At 39.9% G+C, this 8,430-nt stretch overlaps 1 non-coding gene across 1 annotated transcript; it reads left to right on the forward strand.

Annotated features, from left to right (window-relative positions):
• Positions 1-7,730: 7,730 nt before the first annotated feature.
• trnal-caa (transfer RNA leucine (anticodon CAA)) lies at positions 7,731-7,841 on the forward strand. The gene is made up of 2 exons: positions 7,731-7,768; positions 7,803-7,841. It is a non-coding gene; the product is annotated as a tRNA-Leu (tRNA).
• The last annotated feature ends 589 nt before the right edge of the window (positions 7,842-8,430 follow it).

The raw sequence follows: 8,430 nt of genomic DNA on the forward strand, positions 1-8,430 counted from the left end.
AATTTCTTTTGCGATGTAAAGTCGATTGGATTTCTCAGCGAAACCATAGCCATTTTAATATTTGCAACAAATGCGAGTGTTAAACACGTGTCAGGATCACCAGGAAATGTCCAATAATGCCCAACATCTTAACTCCCCAGAAAACCATATTCACCCAAGAAAAATGATCGTCGAATCGTCATTTATACTCCAGTTGAATCCTCTGCTGAAATATTTTAAAAATACAATGCAGGTTTGTTTGAGAACTTGACAAGCATTGTTACGATAGCACTGTGCAGTTGGATTTTGATATTTTGACATATTTACCTTGATTTTAAACATAAATACTATACAGTCTATTGTAATTTTAAAATATGTTAGCTGAGGATGCAAAGGGGTGAAAGGGAAAGGTCAGAGGGTATAGTAACAACAAGGTTAAGATTGGTGGAGGTGGTAGGGGTGTTGATGGTTTTTCTCTGTAGAGGATGATTGAATGTTTTATCCTTCTCTGAAGTGAGAAACTGGAAGAGTTGGGAGTTGAGAGATCTGATCAGGTTATATATAAAAGGAAGTTGATGTGGAGCTGTTAGCAGCAAAAAATACTTAATGTCTTTGATGTTGTCATCAAAGATAAACTGTAGTCATCAAAGATAAAAAGAAAATTATCTTTGCTTACTGCCCTGTCTTTCTCACACCTGAAGAAGGCTCCACAGCCGAAATGTTGTGATTCTTTTCTTCTCTTTTCAGCATGGAATAATCCTGTTCAGAATGTCACAACTCAGAAATGCAACAGTGAAGTGTTGTAATTACAAATGTACATACTGTTGGTGACATTGAGATGTTTTGGTAATGAGGAAGGAGGGACATGCAATGTTCACAGGATCAAATTTAAAAAAACAATACAGTAAAATTTATTGTACTTCGGGATTATGAGAGCCTGTTACATTGTGTCTCACACCTCAGTGTCAGAATTTTGAGACGTTTTTATAACCAGGGGGAAAACACTTTAACCAAATCAGCCAAGGTGCTGTCAGAGTATTAACATCATGTCTGCGTCGGTGATTACAGCTGACTATCGCTGGAGGACAGTTCACTGTGAACAAGTCAGCCTGCATAATGAGGGGGAAGAGACTGACCTCTGTGATGCACTATAGAGTTACACTAACCTTCAATCAACTGTTCTATGCTGCATTCTACCCTAGTGGTAAATATTGGTTTCCGTGCGTGTAATATTCCTTTTTTTGTCAAATATTCTCAAGCACAGAGTTTGCTGTTGAAAATAAGCCTTGTGGTCCTCAATGTTGTGATCCTTTTCCCCCAGTGTCACCCAAATTGATACATTGTGCTTTGGCAATTCTTCAGGCTGTATTGTTTAGAGGAGCTCAGTTGAATTAGTTTGCGTAGATAAAGTATTTCTTTTCCCTTTGTAATGTTGTGGTAGCCAAAATGTAAATGTAGTGGCTCTCTGAAGGCACCAGTTCTGTAGGGTTTGGGCATTTACTGTGACAATTATTAATTGTAGCAGTAAATCACAAAGTTGATTCTTTTGATGGCTTTAGAATCCAACCATGCGACATAACTCAAACAACGCACACACACAGGTACTAATACACGAGGATACATTTATTAATACATAAAATATGCATATAAACCTAACAGATCTTATCGAGAGGGTTATCAGAATACAAAAGATATATATTCAATCAGTTACGAAGTGTTACACATCAAGAGGACATACGTTCAGTATATCATTCATTTAGACCGTTTCGTAAATGAACTTGGTTATAACTTCTACATTAGATACTCAAAACAAGTACATAACTCTTAGGAATTAAATTGATATCAACTGGTTTGGATAACAATTGAATTCTCGAGCAGTAATGCAGTGAAGTTGAATACTCATCCAATCTTTGGGGATTCAGATCTCCTGCGGGCTCAAAGAAACAGTTGCAGGCTGTTGCTGTCCAATCCGCGCTCTCTGGCTCCGTGCCAGGCTGTGCTGTGCGGCTTGCGACGGTGCGCTGCTGATGCTCACTGACCGGCTAGTTAGTGTTGGCTTTAACTAGCAAAGTTTGCGCACAGGAGAAAAGATGACTGTGGGTCCCAGCAAGTCAGGAAGAGGACCGGTTCGTTCCTGATGAAGAGCTAGTTCTGAATAGTGATTCAGCTGTCCACAGTTCCAACCTGTTCACGAGGCTTGCTGCTGGTGCTAACCTCGGGTGGATCCTCTGGTTACTCTCTGGCAACCTCCGCTCTAGACTCTTAGAACAAAGCAAAGTTCTGGCACTCGGACACACTGACCATTCCGTGGTTGTCCGGGCTGAGTCTCAGGATGGTCAGGAGGCGCGCTGCAAGAATGTCCTGCCTTTGGGAGCCTTCTGCTCCTGGGCCGTCCTGCCCTGGAATTCTCCTTTGAATTCCCTTTAGAATAGTCCACAGAATCCTCCTGAATCTTACTGAATCTCCCAGGCTCTCTGTGTTGCCTGTTTTTACCTGGAGGAACTTCAGCTCGTTGATTGGCTGAAAGATCCATGGGCATCAGAGTCCCATGTGGGTTACTCAGCCCTACCAGTCCCTGATTGGTTGATCAAGGTGAGATATGAGTCACTTACTCCTGACACTCACCCTGCACTAATGGTCTCTCTGTGGCTGCACCACAGAGATGAACAGAGAAATGGGGCCTCATTTGGGAAGCTCAGAAACACTTAATTCTGCCTTATTATTAAGCCTCGCCGCTACACCTTTAATCCTTTAAAACATATTACATTTTCAATACATTGTACTGTATCTTTCTTCCTACTAATTGTCATCATTTTTTTCTGGCTTGATCTTGTAATCAGAGATTTCAGAATATTCCTTAAAAACTAGTAAAAGAAGAGGGACAGATTCGTGCACACTAAAAAATATGAAAGGGTAGCAGGACACAGTAACCACTAAACATCTTATAGATTATGAATGTGCCTGAATTTTTTCAGTGATTTAGAGGGTTCTGCCATTTTAGATGTTATGCTGTTCCTGTGTGATGTATCAAATGTGTTATTTAAATCTCCAGTCATTACTATATCAGTCTGAATATAGATTGCAATTCATCCAAAAATGCCAAGTTTCCCACTGGTGATACACACAAGGAAATTAATGTACATTTCCCCCCCAAATCAACCAATTTAAAATCAACTACCTCCCTCCTCATCTGCAGGTGGAGAGATTAATGTCAGAAGAAATACAGGTTTAAAAGTCAGGAGCAATGATAGTCCAATTTTAAAATTATGCTAAAATACTCACAATATATTTAAAAAGTTCTGTAAAATGCAAAAATAATTAAAAAAATATTAAAATAAGGTTAAAAGAAATGATACACAGTTATAAAGCTCAGGAATGATCAATTTGAAGTTACAATCCACTTACAATATGCCAAAAATGGCAAGAATATGTAAAACAGGTATATAAAATTTAAAAAAAAGTTAAAAATAAATACTAAATACTTTTAAAATTCAGGAATGTGGTTGGTCAGATGCTTACGATGAGTGTTGCTGGTGTTTCGTGTGATTTAGCGAATTGAAACAAAATATTCAATTTAAAAACGGCAAGAGCTCGTATGAAAAAAAAGTTCGTAATGTAAGTATCTTTGTTGTAAGAACTGCGCCAGAACTAGTGTATTCATATACATCAGAAAAACACCTGAACTTGACTGGTTTATATTCAGTTATGTGCATTGGGAACAAAAGGGAAACTTACATGGATATTATTAGGTTTTAGGAATCAGAAAATGAATTTTTACACGTTTATGCCTAAGAGCAGAAATAACTTCCTGCTTTCAGCGATTTTATTGTTTCTGCTTGTAACCTCGAACACAAAAACCCAGTACTGACTCACAGAAACGCCCCGGAGTTTCGGTGTTTCTGGGATTTAAGAGGGATGTATGAAGACAGTAAAGGGGAGCTTTTTTTCCCTCGCTGTAGAGTATGAAGGCGGTGTGACGAGTCTGGAGGGAGGAGACGCGCATTCCGCACGGGGAGCGCAGAGCAATGAGTTTCACCTGCAGCTCGCCGAGTCCTGTCCTATATAACCGCTGAGCCCGGATACACAGAGTCTCCAGCTAGTGTTGGAGATGTACAATTTCAATAGTTGTTTTTTTAAGCGGAAGCCAGGATTTTTTCCCTGCTATTATTATTATTTTTATTTTATTATTACTGTATTATTATTGTATTATTGGAGTTAGTGGTTACTGTGCTAGACTGGCGCGAATAGCACTTTTATTCATTTTCTCTGCTCAAATACTCTGCTGGGCAAAGCTTAAATTAAAACCTTTTTCTGAAACATTGAGTGTGAGGGGTAACAGGTGGAGTTTAAAGCCAAATAAAGGGCTGTTTTGGATGAAAGCAGTAGATTGGGTCTGATCGAGCTCGTTACTGACCTCACTCACGCAAACTCCATACGCGGTGTTCGGGGCTACGTGCGATAAAGAGAACAGTACCTCCTTGTGATGTATCAAGAATACACATAATAATGAAGCCCATTTCCGCCAGGGAGTGAGAAAAAACCACGCTATGGTATCTCATATTTGCGTTTTCGAAATTATCCCCATATAATTCTGTCCTTCCGTAATTGTAACGGATTCGGGTTCTAGGGCTTGTGCCCTTTTTGCTCCCGCCCTAGTTCGTGCCTCACTGTATAGGCTCGAACCCAGGTCTTGCCAACTAAGCTAAAGACCTTCAAGTAAAAAAAGAATTGTACCAGAATTCGTTTTGGATAAGTTTGTGAAATTTGAGTTAGATACCTAACTCACCAGAGCTGTTTTTATAACAAAATATGGGAACTGGAAGAAAAGCAATAGGGCACTGCTGGAGTTTATAGACTGTGATACAGGAATAACTAAGAGAGGAGGGACTAGTTCAGGAGCACAACCAGCTCTCCCCTGCCCAATCTCACAGCAGGGTCTGTTGTACCCCAACTTGAAATTCAGTATCTTGGAGCTCAGCTTTTGATCACTCAGCTGAGAGATGAGCCCTGGGCGTATGGGGCAAATACGGGAGACGCGTTACTCGAGGGAGAGTTTTTATCCCTAAGGGATGACTTGTTTTACAACAGCAGACAATATAATGAAACAAAACCTCTGTTCTGCTGCTTCAGGCTGGTTCCACTGGGAACAAGTGGGGCTAGGAGCTCGTGAACAGCAATTGGCCCAGTGGGCAAAAGATGTAGAATATACTTCTATTAAACACATACCTTAGACATATAAATGTGGTCAGCACAAAGCAGACAGAGCAGTCCCTGAATTCAAAGAACAGATTTGTTAAAATCCCTTGTACCACTTTAGATTGATCTCGGTTAGAACAAGACCATCAGACGTGAGGGGAATTCGGAACAGGAGCCTCTGCTTCGTCGTTTATTGAGCTTCTGATCAACGTCTGAGTGAAAATTATTTATTGTCTTTGATTAAAGTACACAAAAGGGACCTTCCTACGAGCCGGAGTCAAACCAGCGACCTAAGGATTCAACGCTGTTTCCACAACAGTCCTCCGCTTTATCAACTGAGCTATCGAAGGGATGACAGGAGTTGTTTCTTTACACATACTGCCCAATGTAGTGTCATGTTCCGGGTGATTTAAATCCCAGTTTAACATCAAGTTTCCAACTCGTTTCCTTAGTCTTGTTTACCTTGAATTTAAGACACGAACCAGGATTCTACTGTATAAACGTCCAGGAATATTACACAATGTTTGATGGGGCATCAATCACTCCAGGCGGAAATTGACTTATTTTTTTTCTAGAGGGATCATATTAAACCTTTCATTTGGATCGAGAAGAGGATCACCATGAGACACAAAACATACCTGTCTTTTTTCTTAAAATCGAAGAATTCTTGAATTTAAGACTACAACGAACTCAGCCTGCAGCTCCTCAATTAACCTGTTCTTAACTTCAAGGAACCCAATCCTGAGCCCTCTAGAGGTTACTGAAATAGAGGACTGATTGAAATGAAGAAATTCAGAAGCAGACTAAGCGGAACACTGGATCACATTAGAATATTACCCTTTATAGTGGGAATAAAACTGTCACGACATAATGAATTTACGCATCAGTTGCTTGGAATATCATTGTAATATTTAATTTGCTTTCCTGTCACACCACTTTTATTAATTATGAAGTTTATCAATACACGTTTATTTAAAACAATGTCATTTATTATTAATACAGTTTCATTCCGTCTTTATTAGAAGCTGTATCACAGATAATGCATATAAAGCCTTCAGTATGCGATTGTGAGTTCAGTTATCCCAGGGAGTGAAGAGAACTGAAATTAAGTAAAATGACATTTAAATAGAGTGTAAGTCTTAAAAGTTACCTCTCACTTCAAAATATTTACAAGACTCTAGCAGGAGTGGGGTTTGAACCCACATGGACATTTGTCCATTAAGTCTTAAATCCAACGCCTTAACCACTCGGCCATCCTGGTCAACAGCGACTTTATCTCCGTTGTTTAACATTTCAATATGATTCAACTATTTAAAAAAATAAACCAGGGCCCTGTCACAGAAACGTACCCCGTTCTGCCGCGCAACAAACGGGTACTTAGTACAGTACTAAAGAGGAGCTGTGTTTACTGTCAGCAGACATTTCCTCATTTCGAAAGACGTTTTCGCCTTCTCTCAGCTTTTTAAAGACGGTCATAAACGATCAAGAAGTAATTAATTTCAGTTTGAAGTCTGTTTCTTTTGTCTCCGCTTTTGATGAAGAAAAGCCGTGCGTGGGAGATCCCCTCTCTGAAGAAGTTTGCCGTCACCCTGCAAGAGAGAAGATCCATCAATCACCGAGGCAACCGCTGAGACAATTAACATTAAACACGTGAAATGCGAGATGCTTTCTACTTAGGGATTTTATCGTTTCTACTTTGTCAGAAGTAGGATTTAAACAAAGGTCTCCAGGAAAAGCTGCAACCTAAACGCAACGCCTTAGACCACCAACCATCCAACCTGTGTCTCTTATATGGAATTATATTTTATTTCTTTCTACTTGTTGAAAATAAAAAAGTGAAATCATGTAATGAGGGAAATGTCTTTTTTCATGGGAAAAACTAGTACGAGCAAATGTAAAGTTAGAGCAGCGCTCAATAAAAATGATCAGAAACCGAAAGCGCTTCTTATGCGGATCAGTATATTCCGATGCCGGTGGTTCTGCAGAATAAGAAAAGCCGATCTCAAAGCAGTGTGTTGCCATTACGGCTACTCTGGCTGCAGCTGTTTTAAGATCTACTCAGCGGCACAGAAAGTTGTAGGAGGTCAGACTGGTTTGCGCTGTCTGAAAAACAGTATGCGAATTTAAGCTTATTTAAATAAGATTATTTACAATATAATACATGCTCCAAAAGCGTTAATCCTGCAGTGGCTGCTATTTGAAACGCCTTCATAAATGACGTGTAATAGAGATTTATGCAGCTGGCTTCTATGCTTCACAGTATGTTGCAATCAGGAAAATAAACCTATAAGAAATGTACAATACAAGGTCTGTTCCCAAACGTGAAAGCTGTATTACACTGATGTCGGTCTTTTTGAAATAATCCAGATTGTAAAAACGACTGCGCCCTAGCAGATCAAAATATTACAAGAAGGCTGTAAAGCACACTCTGAATCGATCCGAATATTTAATTTCCCGGTCCGTTTAGGCTACAACAGGCAATTTTACGTTTATCCAGCAAAGCATTTCTCAGTTTAGTGAACTACTGGTGCTTTTAAGAGACCTGATCGTAGCTCGTCAGGATGGCCGAGCGGTCTAAGGCGCCAGACTCAAGGGCTCCTGTCTTTCCATTGCTTGGGTGTTCTGGTCTCTGAATATAGGCGTGGGTTCAAATCCCACTCCTGACAAATAATACCTTTTCTCTGTCCTGCATTTTCCCTTCTTGTTGCGCTCGCTGACAATGACAGGAAGAGGAAAACGGATAAACCGGTTTGCGGGCACATGATGGGCAGGGAAATGCTTCGTGAACACTTCAATGTGATTAGCAGAAAGTCAAATAGGCTTCGATTCTCCCTTACGTTCGGGCTGCCTGTAATCGAGTAAAGATTTACTGCAAAGTATGTATTCCAATGTGAAAGACCGAAATATAAAGCCAGAAGAAGATTTATTAAAACATATCTGTTTTCCTTGCGGTTTATCCTTTATTTAATTAAATATGGCATTGTGAAATCAACCTGTAGCCCTACCGAATGTAGTCACTCTCCCAGTGACAGCGGCAGGAGCAGAGAGATTATATCAGAGCTCGAACAGAGAGTTCGGAAATCGAGGGAAATTGATTTACAGAACATTTTATTAAACTTTCCTATCTGCTCGGCCTTACTGAAGTATTTTAGCTTTTTTTTGTCTATTTCTATACTTTACAGTTGTAAACTTAAACTTGTCCGTTTAGCCAGAGAAGAGAGATATAAGCGCTATACCCCACGGTAACCTCCGATT

Source organism: Atractosteus spatula (genome assembly GCF_055471065.1).
Source record: "Atractosteus spatula isolate fAtrSpa1 chromosome 10 unlocalized genomic scaffold, fAtrSpa1.hap1 SUPER_10_unloc_17, whole genome shotgun sequence".
Classification (NCBI taxonomy): domain Eukaryota; kingdom Metazoa; phylum Chordata; class Actinopteri; order Semionotiformes; family Lepisosteidae; genus Atractosteus; species Atractosteus spatula.